Source organism: Phalangium opilio, unplaced genomic scaffold, assembly GCF_054372755.1.
Source record: "Phalangium opilio isolate 3A_F unplaced genomic scaffold, DU_Popi_V2 ptg000022l_1, whole genome shotgun sequence".
In the NCBI taxonomy this organism is placed as follows: domain Eukaryota; kingdom Metazoa; phylum Arthropoda; class Arachnida; order Opiliones; family Phalangiidae; genus Phalangium; species Phalangium opilio.
In genome coordinates, this window is record NW_028324154.1 from 2,117,450 (window position 1) to 2,138,280 (window position 20,831).

Here is a 20,831-nt window from a genome sequence, read left to right on the forward strand (position 1 = left end):
CCACGAGTTTCTTGGCTAGCGCCCTTTCTACTGATGGAAAGCATGCTGCCGGCGAGGCCTCTCCTAAGCATGAAACTGAATCTGACCTTTTTGCACCCAGTAAAAGACTCTCTCGTACCCCTGTGTTGAGAGACAGTATAGCCCTTGCCCAAATAAGCTTATCCAACTCTTTCAAGGGCATGCCCCTTGATGCCGCAGATTCGGATACATGTTATTCCGGACCACGCCGCCAACACGACTGTCAATCCCGATCCTTCCTCCATCGAGGAAAGACCCTGTTCCTTCTCGGAGCCCCGTTCTTTGGCCCGAGCATTGGAATTTGTCCTTTTGTATAAGAAAAATCGTTTGTCAGCATCCCACAGTAATGAAATCATAGACATTAGAACACTATTAAGAACCTACACAACCTATTGCGAGGGGGGGTCTCACGACATTCTGAGACGAAAATTACAATCCTCCTTCGCGTGTGTGATAGGGTTTTTCGTACGTGGCTTCCCCATCGACGAGCGGAGAAACTATTAAATTTTTTAAAAAAAGTGCGCCAAATCCAAGTTGCAATTTCCGCATTTTTGAAATCCTTAACGCAAACTTCTATATCGTTAAATTTATGGATTGAAAAAAGTTTTTATTTTCATTTAAATGAAAAAATATTGAAAAACAAGAGTTGATGTACAATTTTAAGTTTTATAAATATAGATATTTTTAAACAAACCAAACTTTTTAAGTTTTTTATTTTAAAACCTAAATGTTTTCCCAAAATGGGTAAATATTGCACTGTTCCATCTTGTAAATGTTTTTGAGCAAAGGACAAAATACCTTTCCACAAGTACTATTATTTTCATCATGTTATATTTCATGTTGTATACAAATTATTTTCACCCAATAAAGATTCCCTCTAAGCAAAGTAAATTTGTGCTTGAAATGGCTTAAGGCTTTAAATAGATCCGAATTAAAGCTTAGCCATTACCATTTCGTTTGGGTAAAGCACTTTAGGGAGAGTGACTACCGTGTTATCGCGAGGCGGCCTGTACTCAAAGGTGACGCAATAACTTCGGTTTTCGAGGAACTAGAGGTTCCTTATTCTTAGGCCTATATTAAATAAAACCGAAGTACCGGACGAAAGTACGTTACAATAAAAGTTTAATAAAATTTAGCGATGTTGGTGCCTAAGAAAGTAGTATATAAATGAGAGAACGGGATGGGTATGAATTTTCCATAGAGATAACATGGGGTATGATACCCTATGGGAAAATTAACATTGGGTATGAAAATTCGACGGTCTCGAATTTTTCCGAAGCGGCTTTTTGTGCACCTTGGACGGCACGGAGAGTACGTAAGTTTCACGGTAAAATGAGAACAGAGCGGTGCGGGTCAGTAATAACATTGAGGGAAAATTAACATTGGGTATGAAAATTTGTCGGCCTCGAATGTTTCCGAAGCGGCTGTTTTGTGTACCTTGGACGGCGCGGAGAGTACGTAAGTTTCACGGTAAAATGAGAAAAGAGCGAGACGGGTTAGTAATAACATTGAGTGTATAATTTCGACTCGATTTCTCTGAATTGGCTCTCTTGGACGGCAAGGAGAGGACGTAAATTTTACGGTTAAAAAAAAAAAGAGAGAGAGAGAGAGAGAGATAGCTCTAGTTTCGTTACGATGAGAGAACTTGAGGTTTGGAATTTCATAAATTGTTTATGCGTGCATTTCACCCATACGAGACAGTTGTCTGCGGCGGTGGTGTTTTTTTAATTAGATAAATCGGATTATAGGAGAGAAGACAATTAAGCTAAATTTTGACGGTCTTTGAACAAATCGCGTACGGTTGGATATAAGAGATGGGGAAAGTTGGGTACACGTACAGGGTGATAGAAGAAACATGAGGCATGGATGAGGGATACACCCTATGGAATATTACCATAGGTATATACATGTATATACATATTATATGGATTATAGTATTATTAAGGTACAGTTTTCAAATAATTTCTTGTTTAGCCGAGCATAGAAACGGTTTAAAAAATAAGAAATACTTTTGTGCCCTTCAAAAATGTATCCTATTCTCCACGTGGATTTATAAACATCAAGATTATGTAAATTCTTTATTGGTAAATGAATAAGTTTTGCCACCTCATAGTACGGTACAGGCCGACAAAGGTAGTACGGAGGGTCCGTACACAAATAGACGAGGGGGATCGGATTCTTACCGTTTCAGAGTACGGGTGAAGACCGAATTAATTGTTAGACAATTATATGCCTAATCATCGATGCTTCCCTGGGATATTACGGGAGTCTGGATTCGAGACAGAGCGACGAGTTCTCAAATTTCCCTTCCGAGAGAGAGGAGAACGTTTTTAGTATAAAAGAGCGCCCATTATAAATTCTCCATAGGGATTGTACATACAACATTGACTATAGGGTATATAATTTTTCTGAACCAGGTAAAAAGGGGATTGTTTTTAATTTCACCGATCCAAGGGTACGGGAGAAGCCGACTAAATATCACGGTTAGTGCATACCTCGGAGTCGATGGAGGATTCAAATATGGATTAGTTTTTACCGGTTCTATAGAAAACCTTGGTATAATTATAAATTATCCATACCATTTGTACAGTATACATATAGGGTTTATGATTCAGAAGTTCATGCGTGGCTTTCACCCATACGAGGCAGTTGTCTACGGTGGTGTGTTTTTTTTTAATTAAGAAAAGTAAATCGGAGTATAGGAGAGATGAAAAAGATTAGGTTTTTAGCGTGATGCAAAATTAAGCTAAATTTTGAAGGTCTTTGAACAAATCGCGTACGGTGGGGTATAAGAGATCGGAAAAGTTGGGCATACGTATAGGGTTTTAGAAGAAACATGAGGCATGGATGAGGGATATACCCTATGGAGTATTAAGATAGATATATACAACTTTTAACATGGATATACATGTCTATGGATTATAGTATTATTAAGGTACAGTTTTCAAGGAAGATCTACAGTATATCTATAAGCTATATTTCTTAAAAACGAATTATTATATGTATAATGGGTGTTGGTACCCGTTGTTTTGCGCACCTTGGACGGCATGGAGAATACCTAAGTTTCGCGGTAAAATGAGAACAGAGCGGGACGGGTTAGGACAATGGAAATAACATAGGGTGTGTAATTTCGTCTCAATTGCTCTAAATCGGCTCTCTTGGTTGGCAAGGGCAGGGCACATGTTTCACTGTAAAAAAATAACGAAGGATCTCTAGTTTCGTTACGACGAAAGAACTCGAGGTTTGGAATTTCATAATTCGTTTATGCGTGCGTTTCACCCGTACTAGACAGTTGTCTGCGGTGAAGTGTATTTTGTAATTAAGAGAGGTAAATCGGATTATAGGAGAGAAGAAAAGAAAATTTTTTGGCGTGGTGTAAAATTAAGTTATAGCATGACGGTCTTTGAGCAAATCGGGTACGGCGGGGTATAAGAGATCGGGAAAGTTGGGTGATAGAACAAACATGGATTATGGATGAGGGATATACCTATGGAATATATCGAGTGGTATATACACCCTTTAGAATATAACATGGATGGATATTATTAAGTTATAGTTTTCAAGGAAAATATACGGTATATCTATAAGCTATATGTTTCAAATTACGAATATAATGGGTGTTACTACCCATTTAATTTCATTCTTTATTCGTATCTGGTTTCGCACACATTTTGGAAAACGACATATAATATGGCTGAAAATGTTGTCAAATACTAAATTCAATTAAAAGGTGCGGTTGGATGATATTTTCATTAAAAATTACTGTTAAATAACTAATTTCAATAAGAAATTCTGCTTTTAAAATAAAATTTGGTTGAAACTATTGTAAAATTATATAAAAGTGTTGTTAAATTAGCAAAAAATAGATAATTGTTGATAAATTACTGTAAATTATGGTTTAAAGTTTCGATAATTGAGAAAAATATGGTTACATGTGCAAACAAATGATTTAAATGTGGTTGAAAGTTTCGTTAAATGACTAAAATACGCTAAAATATGAATGATAATGTCGTTAAATGGCTTTAATATAAAAGGAAACGATGTTAAATGACTGAAAAGCGGTTTGAAGTGTAGTTAATTTACTGAAGTGCGGCTTAAAGTGTTGATAAATGCCTAAAAAGTGGTAGAAAGTGTTGATAAATGAATAAAAAAGTGGTTCAAAGCTACGTTAAATTACGATAATATGATAGAAAATTATGTTAAAGGACCGAAAAGCTGTTTGAAGTGTTGTCAAATGACAAATAAAAGTGCTAGGATGTGTCGTTAAATGAATTAAAGTTAAACATGAAAGACAAGGCTTTAAGTTCCTCGATCTCCATATATGAAGGATGCTATGGGACGAGAATGAATACGAATTGGACGAACTAACTAGAATCGTCCCAAGCATATCGGAAACAGGGGCTAGAAAAACAAGTATATCATTCCGAATATTTTGGAAAAACAATTATAAACTTCGAAGACTTAGGCTGCCCCAAGTACAACGACTTGTCTTATCACGGTTCAGATTGGGTGGAAATATCACTCTGATAATAAATTGTGCATTATTCAATCGCACAAATTGAAACTATGGAATGTGTAAAATTTATCCTACGAAATAATCAAGGTGCGATGTTATTATCTGATATATATTAGACCATTTGGCCAACATTTTCTCCCAAGCCTCGAGAGGAAGCGAAAATCCTATAAAGGTTATTGTTATTGTTGAAGGGGGTGACGCGTCGCCGCGTCGAGCACCGATACCAAGGGTATATTGTGCGCCCCGAACTGGTTAGACTGCGAAGAGTCCTGTCGCCTCGATGAATCGGAGAATCCGATTGGCCGAGACAGTAGAGAACTGGTGAGGTTCCATAGTATGCATATCGAAATGCTCAAACCTCATGGCCGCGAGATAGTCGCAGCAACATAGGATATGGGAGGAGGTTTCCTCTTCCTCCCGGCAGAACCTACAGAGTGGGTCATCAACGATGCCCAGTAGGTGCAGGTGTCTATTCAGCCGGCAGTGTCCAGTGAGGAGACTGGTGACCAGCCTAATTTTGCTTTTGGTAAGGGCAAGCAGTTCCTTTGCCCTAGTAATAGAAGGACCCGGGACAAACTCCTTGGCTTGTCTCTGCCCATCCATGTCAAGCCAGAGTTGCAGTTGAAGTGCAGACATCCGGCAGTGAATCCTATGGCGAATGATGCCATGGGGGATGGGAACCGCAGGCTCAGGTCCGAAGAACTTCGCCTCAGCCCCCCTTTTGGCATACATATCAGCCCTCTCATTGCCCAGGTATTCGCAGTGCCCTGGCACCCACAGCAATTGAACCTTGTTGCGGGCAGCCAAAGAACTCAGCAGATCCAGACAGCTGAGCACCAGTCTAGAATCGACAAGGCACTGATTTAGCGCCTTGAGGGCGGCCTGACTATCCGAATAAATCTGAATCGTCCGTCCGCGGTAGTTTTTCTTGTTGCAGAAATCCGCACATAAACAAATGGCCATGATTTCCGCCTGAAAAACGCTGGCAAAGTTGCCAAGGCTCTCGTAAAAACCAAACTTCTTGGTCAAGCAGTAGACCCCGGCACCAACTCCAGAGTCCGTCTTAGAGCCGTCCGTGAACCAGACGGACTCCCCCCAGTTCCAAGGACTGGGGTAGTCTCCCAAACAGCGCGACTGGGAAAGTGCACGCTGAAGGGCTTGTCGAAGTGGTATGATATAACAGACTTATCTGAGACCATCACAAGTGATGGCTCAGTACTGCTGTTCTCACTGAAAAGCTTGGTGTGACTGAAGTCCCAGTGCTTGGGCTTCCACCAGCCGAGGTTGTTGAGCCTACAGGCTCCCATAATAGCTTCTTCCTCAGGACAGATTTCATCAGTGCAGCGATAGTTGCAGGGAACCTCCCTGTAACAATCACTGCGATGTCATCAGCATAGCCAAAACAGTGACACCCCCCTCCCCGAGTCCACCCAGCAGCTCATCCACCACCAGGCACCAAAGAAGAGGGGAAAGAACCCCTCCCTGAGGACAGCCACGGTCGGTGGAGATCTCCAAGGATTCCCCAAGAAGAGACGCCATCACCCTACGATACGTGAGCATGGATTTTATCCAACGACACAAAGTGTCGTCAATACCAAACCGCTCCGCAGCGCGAAGGATGACTTCACTAGAGACCCTATCAAAGGCTCCCTCAATATCAAGGAAGATGGCCAAAGACATCTCCTTGAACTCGATGGCCCGGTCAAGGCAGTTCAAAATGCCATGGAGAGCCGTCTCTGTAGATTTGCCTTTCTGATAGGCAAACTGAGGAGGGGGAAGGGGAGTGTGGGAAAGAATTCCATCCCGCAAATACCTGTCCACCAATTTCTCTAAAGTCTTTAGGAAGAAAGAGGTAAGACAGACAGGTCTAAATGCCTTAGCCTCAAGATAGCTCGTCTTCCCAGGTTTGGGAATAGAGATAACCTTCGAGCGCTTCCAGACATCTGGAATATGCGCCAGAGCAATGCAGGCTCTAAATATCCTGCACAGATGAGGGCCAATGGCGTCTATGCCTTCCTGGAGGAGGGCGGGAAAGACGCCATCTGGGCCAGGGGACTTATAGGGCTGAAACGAGTTTACAGCCCACTTAAGTCTAGAGTATGTAACTATCTTATTGGCGATGCCCCAGTCCGCCCTGTGTGCTCTCCGAAAGTGCACGGGGGGAGCGTCAGTGCCTGTGAGGTCAAAAGCCTTGGAGTCCGGAAAGTGTACCTTAAGCATATGCTTAAGGTTATCAGTCCCTGACTTGGTAAACTCACCTTCTGCCACCTTGATGGTGCTGATCTGGTGAGTGTTATCATGAGCCAGGATCTTCATGATCTTGGCAGTAGCAGGGGCATCAGAGATGCTACCGCAGAAGTCCCTTCCAGGTGGCTTTATTATACTTATTGAGTGTCTGTCTATAAATAGTCCAGTCCCCAGTCCTTTTAGCCCTATTGAAGAGTTTACGAGTGAGCTTGCGAAGCTTCCCAAGTTCCGTATTCCACCAAGGAACGAGCCTCGGCCGGCTGGCAGGCTTCGCCGGACAGTTGTGGTGGTAGGAATTGATAATGGCTTGTTGCATAAGATCAACTGCCAAATCAAATTCCAGCACCGAGGAAAGCTTTGGAGCATTACCTCTGAGTAGGAGGCAAAGTTCCTCCCTGTAGCCGGACCAGTCGGTCCGACAGGGGTTACGCAGTTCCGTCTTAACCGAAGTTGACTTGACCGCGACCGAGAAGCAGATGTGCCTATGGTCCGAGAGAGACGGTTCATTAGACACATGCCAATTAGAAACCGACAGACTGATATTGTCCGTGGCCAGGGTGACATCAATGACCTCCTTTCTGTTAGAAGTAACGAAGGTTGGCTCATTGCGCCTGTTGAGAATATGCAGGTTCGTACCGACCAGATATTCAAGCAGTTCATCACCACGTCTGTTGCAGTCACTACTGCCCCACGTGACATGGTGGGCATTGGCATCACAGCCCAAAATGAGCTTGTCCCCCTGCCTCTCACAGCGGTCGACAAGAACGACAACCTCCTGTGGTGGAGGGGAACCCGTGGCATCATGGGGAAAGTAAGAAGTCATGATAAGGCCAGTTGCCTCTCCAAAAGAGGAGGTCATTACATTAATCACAGCAGTATCCCTAGTGAGGTAGTTCGGAAACGGAAGGATGTCAAGACCCTTCCTGGTCAGAACACACGCCCTGGGGTTGGGTGAGGTAAAGTCATAAGAGATATTACCTGCATTCTTTAAACCAAGGATTTTACCATTATGAATCCGAGGTTCCTGAATGAGGGCCACATCCAGGCCCTCTAGGGCAAACCTCCGGCATAGAACTGCCGAGGCTGCTTTGCAGTGATGCAGGTTGATCTGGATCACCTTGATGCTCATATCTTAGGAAGAGAGGCGGCCCCGGCTACTGCTTGGCGGTAGCGCGAAGTCCCGATCCAGGACCGGTATCTCCTTCGCCTCCACCAGCAGCACCCTCGGCCCCCAACTCCATCCCAGTAACAGGAGCGTAGGTCCTCTCGGTATCAGAGTCCTTCAAAAAGTCGGACTCTGTCCCGAGGTCTATGTCTTAGCTATATGTAAAGGATGGCTCTAAATTAATGTCAGCAATATTTGCTGCCAGCTCCCCACTCACGCTGGCTGCAGTATTGCCTTCTTCTTCAGAAGCCTCAGAGGCATTCTGGAGAGGGTCCTTTGGCGCAGTCAGGACTTTAAATGTCCCGACATCTACACCAGTAAGGCCCTCGAAGCCGGCCTCCTTGATGGCCTCCATGGAGGAGATATCAATAAGGAAGATCCAGCGTCTGGTGCTCTTCTCATCGAACGACTTCAGGCACCGCCAACAGTCGGTCAGAAACCTACCGTTGTAGACCTTCTATCGCCGGAGAAGAGCCGCCGGATCAGTGGTGCGACGGTCCTTGGTCCGGAAGGACACCTTGAACGGCTTCGGGAGTTCACTGGCCTTCATCACTGAAAGCCTGTTCCCCCTATGGCACGCTCATTATGGTGTAGCACCTTCACGAGCCATTCGCTGGTCGCAACATCCCCACATGAATAGATCATGGCCCCAGCCATGATGTGGAAATTGAGAGGACGCGGCAGCGAGCTTCCCGAAGAAAGCTCAGCGTCCAGTGCGTCAAGTATAGCGGCCTGGATGGGAACGACGTCCTCCTCCGTGACCGTATTAGTCGGATAGCCCTCTTTAACGATGGCCATCTTGACAATACTGGCGACGTCGCAGTAAGACTTGTCTTCTTTGACGCCGCAGCTTGTAAGTTAGGCGAGGGATCATGGTCCTCCGCCCTAGCTCTCTTTCCAGAAAGGGTGGTAGCTTCTCTTGCACCAGGCGTAGCCTCCGTACCCGGGACGTTACTCCCAGCACCCGAAGGTACAGGAGTCTCATCTCGGCCCGTATCTCTTGCACCCAGTGCAGAGTTCTAACCACCTTTTTGGGATTGTTTTCTTCGGCGGTTGGCCTTGCGCCTCCTATTAGATTCACTCAACCTGGTGGAACCCGATTGAGGAGCAGGAGGTGACTTTTGGCCTTCCGCCGATTGCGGGTGGGTGCTGCCGGAGGCAGCATCACGCCCAGAAGCAGGTTGGGAGTTGCCTCCTTCCCTGAGAGAAGGCTGGGTACCGGTAGAACCAGCTCCATGCCCAGGTTTGTTTTTAGTTTTTGTTTTTAAAGAATCCATAAAGATCCCACGAGTAATAAGGCAAGTAAAAGGTCACCACCCGGTAGTCCTCAACCCGGGTGGAAGGCTAATTACAACGGGGTTTCGCCTGGTGCCCCGAGGGAATCGTTCGAGATACCGTATTAACTTCCCCGGTACCGCACAGCCCTCAGCACGATACCTGCACACCTTGGCTTGGGAAGGGCGCGTATCAACTCAGCCCACAAAACGCAGTGGTTGACCAGCTCTCACCACCGAGGAGGTGTGATACAACGCACTGTTGAGGACCCAAGCTGGCGGTCGCGCAAGCGAAAGGAAAGGCAAAGCAGCAAGGCAAGGGGGGGGGAATTAAGCGCGCCTTCCGGCTTGCGTCTCCAATTTCGAGAGAGGAGAGGGTAAGTTACCCTTAAAAAATCCTTGGTTTTTTAATTTCCTTCGTTATTATCTCTCCAAATGACGAATGTCACGGAGAGGCTCTAATTTCGACGTGTCTGTGTGTCTGTCTGTTGTTACACCCCAGGGGACCGCGTTCGCAGTTTGAAAGTCGAAGCAAAGGTGTTCTCGAATTCCGGACCGCATTTACAGTTCCAGGAAATTTGGAAAATTGTATTCCACTTACAACGGCTATTACTCCATTGCGTGTTTAACACCATCATCCTTTGGTCATTTGCCCATCCCACATGGACACCAGTCTGAACTTACTGGCTTCTAAACACCACCATCATCTGCTCATTGTCCATCCCACATGACGCCAGTTTGTACACACTGGCTTCCACACACCACCATCTTCTTCATTTGGTATTCCATCGGGTCCAGAATCACTCTTAACGTCTATTTTCCGTAGGATGTGATATATGTCACTAATAGAGAGAAGGAAGTCAGGCATTGGAGTGGTCAAGGTGTCAGGTAGGTTGGCAAGGTCTGGGAGACGAATTGAAATTACACACTAGGGTTAGATTTAGACAGTCGGCCATTTCGGAATCTGAGGCAGTTTTGAGTTTTTTGACCATTTTTGAGGTGAATGTTAAGACGTGAAGGTAGGGAGCGAATCTGTCGACGCACAAACCGGTAGAACGCGAGAGGGTTGGTATTAACTGATTTTAGTTTCCGTTTTATGGATTTGGCCGTAGCTTGGCGAAGGAGAGTCTTGACATGTTTGGTCTGGGATTTGTAAAGTAGTTGGAGGTGATCATGGCGAAGCTAGTCACCTGAAGGGGCAGCATGACGCAATTTGTTCCAGAGGCGCTCTTTTTCTCTGATTGCACGCTTAGTAGAGATCGAAATCCATGGCTTGGAAGAGGTCTTGGCCAGATGGTTGAACAAGGGGATAGTTTTTTAACACATTCAAAGAGAGACTTTTTAAAGAAGGTCCACGCATCTTCGGTACTTAATTTAGAAAGTGGGGACCAGTCATGGCTAACTAAGAGTAGGTTTAGTTGTGCATAGTCACCACGGCAGTAATCAAAATCGAGATTAAATTTTAGTGGAGTTGTAGTAGACACTGGCAGGGGATATGTTGTAAGTAACGTAATATGGTTGCTGATCCCTACCGGAGGGAGGGGAGTCACTGTAGGAGTAACGTTGGCCCTTGTGATGAGGAGATCCAGAGTGCTAGCCCGCATAGAGGAAGTTTGACTAAAACGTGTTGGGAAGACAATATTTTGATGGAGGGCTGAAGAGTGAAGTAGATCAATGAAGTCATTTTGAATAGATGATGAGCATGAGGTACTAGTAACAGTTTTCCAACAGATGGTAAGCAGGTTAAAATCACCAGTAATAATAAGTTCATTATTACGATGAGAAAAGGAACGTATATCATTAAAAAGTTTTTGATTGTCAGATTTTGAAGAGTTCGGGGACAATATATACAGGCAAGGGTGACCCAGGAGGATGAGTTACGAGGCTTAAGTTCAAGCCATAGAGATTCTGGATGGGTCACAGAGACGTCGAGCTTATGAAAAACAACATCTTGACGAATTTAGATTAGTACCCCACCACCATTTCGATCCAAACGGTCTTGGCGCAAGATAGAGTACCCCGGAAGGTTAAAAACTGCATCATCTTTTGAAGGAGTAGCCCATGTTTCAGTGATACAGATGCAGTCGGCACTCCAAGCAGGAGTTAGGAGAATGGGTCAAACGTTCTGGGCGCTTACCGCAAAGATGCTGTGCATTAAATGAGTTCACAACGAGACTTGGGGTGGGGGTATTGCAGTTAGTTTTTTTTGGGTAGGTAGGATGTGGTGGTATTGGTTAGATAGCGGAATGTTGTTGGGTGAGAAGAGTGAGTATGATGAAAGATTCTGATTCCGAGGAGCGGCGACATCTGTAACATTAAAAGTGGACATATCATTGAGAACTATTTGACCGCGGCAAATCAAAAGATTGGTTTCACCCCTTGCACGGCGATCACGAAGTTCAGCCACCAATTGACGGCGGGCGATACGCTGAGATTCTGAACGGTCTGGAGATACGGGGTATTCAAAGCCATATTTCTGTCTCCATTGAGTAATGCCTTGTCCGAAATATTGGCGATGACTAACCGATTGAAATTCGAGACGTAGAGAGCGATTTTGACCAGGTTTGAAATAGCCGAGCCTCGATGTACGAATATACTGACACTGGTGGGTGGAGGTAAAGTCTAAGTTTCTAAGGCTGAAGGAAGAAAACCTAGCGTCTTTATCATAGTCATTTGAGTCCGGTACTTGGAAGAGAATAGCGTTACGGTTGTGCCTAGAAATTTCCAGATTTTATTTTGATAAAGTTGGGTGTGGGTAGAAGGATGGCCGCTTGTAGAATGAGGACGGGCAGAGTTCGAGGAGTGTGGTTGATTGGTTTGTAACGAAGCGATTGCTGAATTGGTTTTCGGTGTAGTAGACGGAGAGAAATTGGTACTGGCAGAGATAGAGATGGAATGATCGTTACCCTGACGGGCAGGGAAACAGGTTTTCAGGCGTAGTAATTCATCACTTTGAGACTCGATTGGTTCAGATAAGATAGCTTGGAAATCTTCGTAGTCAAAGCCTACTTTTACGGCGGCGGTCGCGGGCGAGGCGGCCGAAGTAAACGGGGCTGTCAATGGAAGTGGATCCGCACTTGCCACAAGTCCAAGAAGCCGGGCCACCTAAAGCGGGACTGCCCGCAAAATAGAGGTTTTAACAATTTTCGATTGCTTTTCCTGGAGCTACCTAAAAACTTCTATGCACTTGGTTAAAATTCTCGTTGAGGAAAATGAGTTTTTATTTTAATAAAATAAGAAAATACTTATTCAAAATTATAAAAGGCCCTAATGCAAGCAATCTTAGCTAGAGCCTTTTATCGCCATGGATTTCATAGCTTAATTTTGTTCTAATATTTGGCAACGGGGTAGGACAATATTCTATGGTATAATAGTATATAGAGAGAAAGGGAATTTAGACTGAAATTGTAGGACAGATATTCTCTGCATGTGAGACCAAAATGAATTATAAAAAATAATAATGAACACAATCCAGCCAAAGGTGTTAAAAGCTCAAGCATATATAGTTGACTTATATACGGTTGCATGGTAGACGACGCGTTGTCGGTCTCACCGGCGGAAACGGATTCGGCGGGCGTAGAGTCGCCTGTAGTAGCGGTGACACCCCCACCCCAACCATCTTCATCACCCGCACCACAAGAGGGTGGAACCAGTCTGCTCAATGGTGGAACCATGGAGACGCCATTGTAAATATTTTTAAGTACTAAGCCATATTTAAAAAATTTAACACTTTTATTAATTTGGGGCACAGGAAAAGAAGTTACATTCCGGTTTTTTTCATGAATCTCTTGACATTTATAAGTTTTAAATACGTTTATAACCTTAATTCTTTTCCTGAGTTGTTGAACCAGATGAGTCACAGAGTCTAAATGAGAAAAGTGATAGTGCCCAAGAAGAAAGTGAACCTTTTACAGTAACTCAAGAGAACGAACGACAGTTAGAAACCCTTAAGAGTTCGTTAGTGGCTCTTGAAACGTCACAACTTAAGCTACATGGTTTACACGAGTATCAACGCCCTGCTCATGCTAAACGAAAATTTAGAGAAACCACGGAAGGAGTAAAATCTAAAGTAGCGAAACTTCTTAACATTGAAGAAAACGAATGCGACCCGAGCTCAACAAATGGTAATGATGAAGCCTTCAACATCTTGATATCCCAATTAAAAGAAAAAGTGAGAAACTCTTAGACAAGATAAATTCAAGCTTTTGACATTAGTGCCAAACTCGTGGCCTATTTCGAAAATTTCTGAACAGTTTCAAGTGACTCATTACTTGGCGAAAATGGCTCGAAAATTAAAGAAAGACCTTTACGAAGACGATGAAATTTTAAGGATGTTCCGGGTAAAAAAGAATACGTTTTAATTAGAGAAAATGGTGCCAAAGTGCAAAAAAAAAACAGGTTACTGCTCGCCAATCTTAGAGAGATCTATGTCCAATTCAAGACAATATTTCCACAGGCGAAGATCGAATTTTCGAAATTTTGCACACTTAGGCCAAAGTGGTGCTTAACGGTTTCTTCAAATGGTGCCTATGGCGTGAGCGTCTGGAAAATTCACCAAAATTTTAGAGTTAATGGCTCTGGCTTTGCCAACGAAGATCTACTATAAAATTCTATTGCTGAAATCTGTGTGTGACGCGAATGATCGGCATTGCATTCTTCACGACTGCGAAAACTGTCAAGGGAACCCATTCTCTAAAAATCTAAATCATTTGGACGAGGATTTAAATCTAAACGTTTCGATCGGTTCCATTTGGACAGGGCGCTTAAACCCGTATTCTCTAATCCAAATCGACATTTGGATCTCTCCCAAACCGTTATCCAAACCAAATGTACGTCACTTCCTCTTTCATTATGTAATTTTCCTCCTTTATTGGTCAATATTTTCCCGCGCTTACTTTTTCATGACGTAGTTTTTCCTTCTTTATTGGTCAATTCGCGCTCGCTTTATATACAAGTAAAGATTTTTTCATCGTTGAATTTTTGCAAGTTAAGTTGTACTAGTTTTGTAAAGCTTGCAATTAGTAGTTTTTGCTTAAAAATTATTTCCGTAATGGGTGTTAAAGCGCACACGAAGCAACAATTGATTTATATTGAATTTTTTGGAAGCTAATATGGATTTAGTCTATATGAAATTTAGAGTTAGTTTCACTAAGGCCAAGTTCGATGCACTTTGGGTTGGACTTTCAGCAAGGCTAACAGTTGTGGCGTAGGCCCTTCGAAAACAGTAGAAAAGTGGAAGAAGGTATGTATCACTTTAAGTACAATTTTATTTATAATTTATATTACTTTAAGGAATCTTTTTCGGTAGTGTTTCTCTGCATGTCGTTGGAATGTCAGAGCCAAAGCCTCCAAGGCTTTAAAGAACAAGACTGGTGGTGGCCCGCAAGCCGAGCCACTAACAGATTTGGAGGAGCGGCTTCTCTCAATTATTGGAAGGGGAACACTCACGAGGCTAAATTCTGTTCCTGAGGCGGGTTTTGGCCCCCCAGTAGATGTGATTGCTGAATCGAGTTCGAGCAATGTACCACCGCAATCATGTTCCTACGTCACTTTGGACGAGAATTTTGAAGTAGCGATGGAGTCTACTATGGAAGTATGGGAACAATTCGTTTATGGTGCGAAAGCATCCCAAAAGCAAAATCAACACCCAATGCTCAAGAAACAAGATGGCCCCTGCCAATTTTACACTTTTGCGCGGCTACTAATCGGTTAGCAACTTTTTTCCGGTGAACCTGACATGTTAATTTCAGAAAGAGTGTTGGAAAGATTTATCCGGAAAATGGGGTAATGTTATTTTCTGTCCGAACAGTGTTTGCTAGAAACCATGAAAAACATCCCTGGTCAAAAACGTTTAATATTACAATTTTGGTGAGGATATTTTGTTGGGAAAAGTAAAAATGGTATTTGTTTTAAACATTTCTTACAAAATCTCGACTTCTTTGAAAATTAGTTCGAGTTAGGAAAGTTTCGTTTCATAGATCAACTCAGTAGTATGAAAAATCACAAGAGCATGAAAATTCATTGATAATACAAACAGTCAGGGTAATTGAAGATTGAAATGAGCTTTTTTGGATGTAGAGTCCTGTCAAAACGAAAAATAGTGCAGCTCGCTTTACTCGCTCGTGATTTTAAATGTTTCATACAAATAATAACTTTATATTTGTACCATTACATTTTTAATGTGTTTGTTTCTACTTTTCCCTAAATTTAAATGAGAGTTGTGTTTCAATCTACCCTTCTATGATAATAAAAATGTTTCAACATTCTTGAGAAGGACGACTTGTTAAAGTTTCTTTAATTTTTGGTCTTTCAAAGCATACAGGTTTTTTTAAAAAAATATAGAAAATTAAAAAGAAAAGTCAAACATTTTTTTGCACTTATGTCTTCAAGTATATCAGTTTTTTGCGTTCTAAGATTTTTTCGTTTTACTAGTCTTTTTTGAGTTCATTTGACCCTCATTTTTGGTTTCATCTTTTTCTTCTTTCACTTCGGCTTCAGTATTTTCACAAATATTCAGCTGCTCAGTTGTTATTTGATTTTTTTCTCGTATGGTTTCGGCATTTTCATCGCACTTGGCCATTTTCACATTCTTCTGAGACCAGAAATCGTCTGCGGCCGTATTCTGCAGAAAAGTTAAGCTCCTCCTTCTGCCCTTGGCTTTCTGATTGGACCGTCAACCATTGCCCTTGGCCTTTTAATTGGCTACGTCTACCGATGACGTTACATGCCTTGGCTCAGTGATTGGTGCAAATTCCGCGCAGACTCAGATGTAAACTATCAAATTATACACCAAATTCAAAATGTTTTTTTCATAAACTGACAAATGAGTTACCGGTTAAACACCGGTTTTACTGGTTGCTTCGGTAACGCTATGTGCTGAACGCACTTACAGCAGACGACATTTCAACACTTTCTATCAACCTCCCGACGTTGATCAACGTGTCGAGTAAAGTGGTGAGTGTAATTTATGAGGGATTAATTTATTTATGAAGTATTCAACTAAACTCTTTAATTTTCCCCCTTAAAAATCCGATTTAAATAAAAACACACCATTTAACTTATTTCTTTTATGATTTATTACTTGTTCAGATTGTGTGGCAACTGTCGATCGCAGTATAGAAGTCACTGCAGTAAAAAGGTGAGAGGGCTGATCGCCCGTGGTAATTGAATGGTTAAAGCCTTATTTGAGCACTTAGCATGACCAAAATCGCAAGAGCAACTCCATGATTCGTTCATGCTCTTGTGGCATTAACAATTTCGCACTTATTATATTCTCATGGAATGGTGTGTTCATGAGCGAGATACACCCATACCCTTTAATCAATATTTATCCTTTCCTCTCGCAGACGAGGTATATCTTCCAACTGCTGACGAAAAAGCTTATCCAGAGACTGAGTGTAGAGCCATTTGCGCCTCGCAACTAACACTGGAAGTCGCGGAAGCGCTTTACAACTGCAAATCGACATAACTAATAAAACATAACCAGTAACCATATTTACTCCTTCCCAATGAACAGTTACTTGAAAAGTAAGCATTTCAGTATGCAGCAATTGGTATAATCACCCCTTTGTTTCTCATAATATGAATATGGTAAATCTGAAATAGGTCTAATGAATGACAATAGAATAGTTAAGTTATATTTAAAATAGGTATGTGGTCATGAAGACTTCGGAGGATGTAAATTGCAATCATGCAACGGAAAAAAGCAATGAACTCTTGACAGTCAGAAATATGTAAAATATAATACACGTGGAAAATAAATTGCCGAATTTTTGGGTTTGAGAGTGTATCGGGACTGATTGGGTGCTGGCATGCTGGTTATAAATAATGTCATCTTGAGTACAGGCTAGACATCATCAACATAAAATAAATAATGTCATCTTGAGTACAGGCTAGACATCATCAACATAATTCTAATGTGAACAGATTAAAAACAAGCCATTAACGGTTTTAAAGCATTAAAGGCGGTAACAGACTTTTTCTTCTTTTTTAAACCCCTCCCCGGCTCCACTTAGCTCTATGAGGATGACATACACTATCCACACAGGCGCACAACCCCTTTTAATAACAATCAATGATAACAAAAATTCAAATAATTTAAAAAATGTTATGAAGTCTATCTAATAAATTATTAAATGCATGCATGATATAACCCATGCAATAAATTTAATTGGCTTATTAAATGAAGCGTCTACTAAATTACAATATAAGTTAACAGTAAACTAACACGTAGACGAGAAATAAATCATAAAATACACGCAAATAGCGCATGTAATAAATTAAATGGATTAAACGCGAAAAAAATAACTATTTATAATGAGAGAATGAAAAAAAGTACATGTCAAATTGGATATTAAAGAAACTTTGGTGAAAATGAATTAATAGAATATCTACAATGAGTACTATAAAATCACAAAGGAGAATACGATAATCAGAGAGAGTTCATGCCGTCATGAAGAAAGTGCATGCCAAATTGAGCATTGAAAATAATCGAAATACAGGGAGACGTTATTCAAACAACCTATCATGGCATTTAGAAAATTATCTACAGTAAAGTAAAACATGCTTCGCTTGAGCATGTCTTCAAAAAACAAAACTTGTCATTATTTTCAGGCTGCAATTTTTCACTTCGGTCATGATGTTGGCTTGAATACTCTCGGTTTCCAGTCTAAACCTTTTATTTTCAAACCTTAGCTTTTCGTATTCATTCCTAGCCCTTTCATTTTCAGTCATTATTTGCCAAACAGACGCAAACGTGAGTAGAGCATCCAAACAGCATTAGCGGAAGCTATGAGCGTTTCTTGCTTTTCTTACTAGGCAGCGACTAAGCTATAAGAAAGTTTAGCCCATTTATAAATGAAACAATAAAGGAAGGCCATGCATGCAGAAAAAATAGCAAGGAATGATGGAAAAAAGAACAATGAAATGTTGAAGTGAAGAATAAAATTCAAAGGTCACCGCAATAACTCTTAATGGTTAACTGACTTTGCAGCAACCCTCTATCTCAAAAAAATGTCCAAATGAAATTTTCAGAAGGTGGACTATTATACCCTACGTCGAATAGAAACCATTCTTATGACCATTTCTGTGTTCTTCAGTGGCAATTGGATGAACACCATGTTCATGGAAAGCAGAAGGCTCTTTGAGGAATCTTCAGCAAAAACTGGAGGAAGGCTATTCAAGAAGCTTGCACCCACCTGCAACAAAAAATAATGTTAATAACATGGTTAATACATTACGAGAACTTACCAAATTTGCTATACGCAGAGCTTCACGTTCTTCTATAACAAGTGGAATATTGTTGAGGAATGCCTTTCATTGTCACCTCCGGAAAGGGTTCTCTGTTGGCGGTGGACATCATTTACCTGCTTTGTGATATGTTATCACATCTTTGTCCTCTCTTGGGCGTGTTACCTAAGTCACTGATGACCAACAAGGGTACTACCTTCAACTTATAGAGGGAATGCGGCGCTTTTTTTCAGTTTTTTAAACATGTTTCATTACTATGTATAATTCAATACAATATCTACAAATAAATCTTACCAATGTTAGAACATATAATTATACATGTAATTACAACTTCAAAAGTTGAAGTTAAATTACACACGAATGAAAATATTACTGTTTCACCATTACCAATAAAACTACTGACACAAAAATCTGTGTGCCCTTCACGTTATGCCTTCATTACGCTTAGGTAGTTGTGGTTCGATGTTATCAAAGTAAAAACATGGAAACAGGGAAAGATTTGACGTTAAATACTTAATTCAGCAATTACAATTGGCTTTTAATTTTTTATACAAATATGTCAAGCACATTATTTACGTGAAAATATATAACTTACTCAACATTAAACGATGTTACCTTTTTTTTATTGGTTTCAATGTAAATTGGGTCCCTGAAGGGTCCGCGACAAGGATGCGATTAGTCAGGTTTCAGTATGTGACTAATCAGGGAAGGAAATGAGGTTTACTTGGGAGGTGACGGAAGGGGTGTGGGGGTCAAGTCACCTCCGGCGGACACGGGGCAGTCGGCACCAATAGGGGAGGATCGCCGACATGTGTCGTATTCCCTCAAACTTTGCCGCCCAGTAGCTTGGCTTACAGGAGTGCGCCACACTCCCGGCACGACGTTACCTTAACAAGCGGCTGTCTCAAATACGTTGACGTCATTTAAAATTAACAAAGAGCAGACGGCACGAAATTACTATTCAGTTCATACGATAGGTGGCGTTAATAGCTTAAACGTTTCCGGTGAAAGGTTGCAGCACTGACCTTTGGCGACAAATTTACACTGTACACTGACCCTACACCGAAATTTGGTTCAACTTGAAACTCAAACTGAACTGAATTCAAAGGCTTATTTTTGCCGGTTGAACCTCCAATCACTGAGCCAAGGCAAGGAACGTCATCGGTAGACGTAGCCAATTTAAAGGCCAAGGGCAATGGTTGACGGTCCAACCAGCGAGCCAAGGGCAGAAGGAGGAGCTTAACGTTTCTGCAGAATACGGCCGCAGGTATAAAATGGTAAGCGTTGGTCGCTAGATGGTCGTAGCATCGCTAAAAAATTACATTTGCTTAATATTTGTTACAAAAACTCCGATTTTTTTATATTTAAATTAGAGTGTTCCAAATTAGGACGGGGCGTTTCAATTTAGGACGGGGTCGTTTCAATTTAGGACGGACCGTTCCAAGTTAGGGCAGAAATCGACCTTTTCAAAAACCCATTTTGCTGGAAAAGTATGCGTCTTAGCAATCTGAAAATGGGTGCAATGGATCGGCAATAGTTCAAACTTAATGTGTTGGTCTGCTTGTTCTCTTCAGTAACTTATTTGGTATTGAAAAATCGGACTTTCCAAAGAGCTTGAGAAAATGTTCCAAGATAGGGCTACTGACCATAGGTTAGTACAAATTACTCACCGTTAAAAATAAGACTGTCAATACAAGTCTAGCATCCATGATGTACACTGATATAAGTTAACATATATATAAAAGACGTTTTCAAATCACCAATAAAATATCACTTCGACTAAAATTAAAATCAATTTAGTATGATTCGCGAATATTGGGGCTACTACCCGATCATTCGCGAACAGTTAAGCCAAGTAATCGCGAGTATTAGGGTTAACTATTGGCGAATACTAGGCTTAAGTATTTGCGATTAATCGGTTAGTGAAAAAATTGACCAAGGCCTAACTATTCGGTGTTTGATTTGGAATAAACTATTCGATTCGTTATTTGATAAGGAAATTTTTTTGTATTCGGTAACCGGTTCAGTACCCAAAAAGTCGTATTCGCACACCCCTGGTTTTTTCCATCATAAAAACAACCTTATTAAAACCCATTGAGACCTTCAATTTTAATTAATTTGAACGCTGGAATAATTTCACTTTAAAGATAGTTTAAAATATTTGTCAGAAATTTCCTGTTTCAACTTCAAAAGTAAAACAAAATTTTTATTATTTCATGAAATATTTTAAGACTTTTGTTTACTTGACAGTAACTGTTGAATGGTAATTTCTACCATGCACGCAACTGACAAATATAAAAAACCCAATAAAACCAGATAGGCTGGTTTATATAAATAAAACCCCTTTTAAACCCTGTAAGGG

General features: G+C 41.5%; 2 long non-coding RNA genes across 3 annotated transcripts; one reads left to right on the forward strand and one right to left on the reverse strand.

Annotated features, from left to right (window-relative positions):
• The first annotated feature begins 16,015 nt into the window (after positions 1-16,015).
• Positions 16,016-19,346, forward strand: LOC149694766 (uncharacterized). Of its 2 annotated transcripts, XR_016382521.1 has the most exons (6): positions 16,016-16,174; positions 16,310-16,358; positions 16,417-16,504; positions 16,567-16,747; positions 16,870-17,975; positions 18,038-19,346. It is a non-coding gene; the product is annotated as an uncharacterized LOC149694766 (long non-coding RNA). The 2 variants fall into 2 exon arrangements; XR_016382522.1 differs by lacking the exons at positions 16,016-16,174; positions 16,310-16,358; positions 16,417-16,504 and having other exon boundaries at positions 16,711-16,810.
• Positions 16,273-16,880, reverse strand: LOC149694767 (uncharacterized). Its single transcript, XR_016382523.1, has 2 exons — positions 16,741-16,880; positions 16,273-16,672 (listed from the first exon to the last, which is right to left on the reverse strand). It is a non-coding gene; the product is annotated as an uncharacterized LOC149694767 (long non-coding RNA).
• Positions 19,347-20,831: the final 1,485 nt, after the last annotated feature.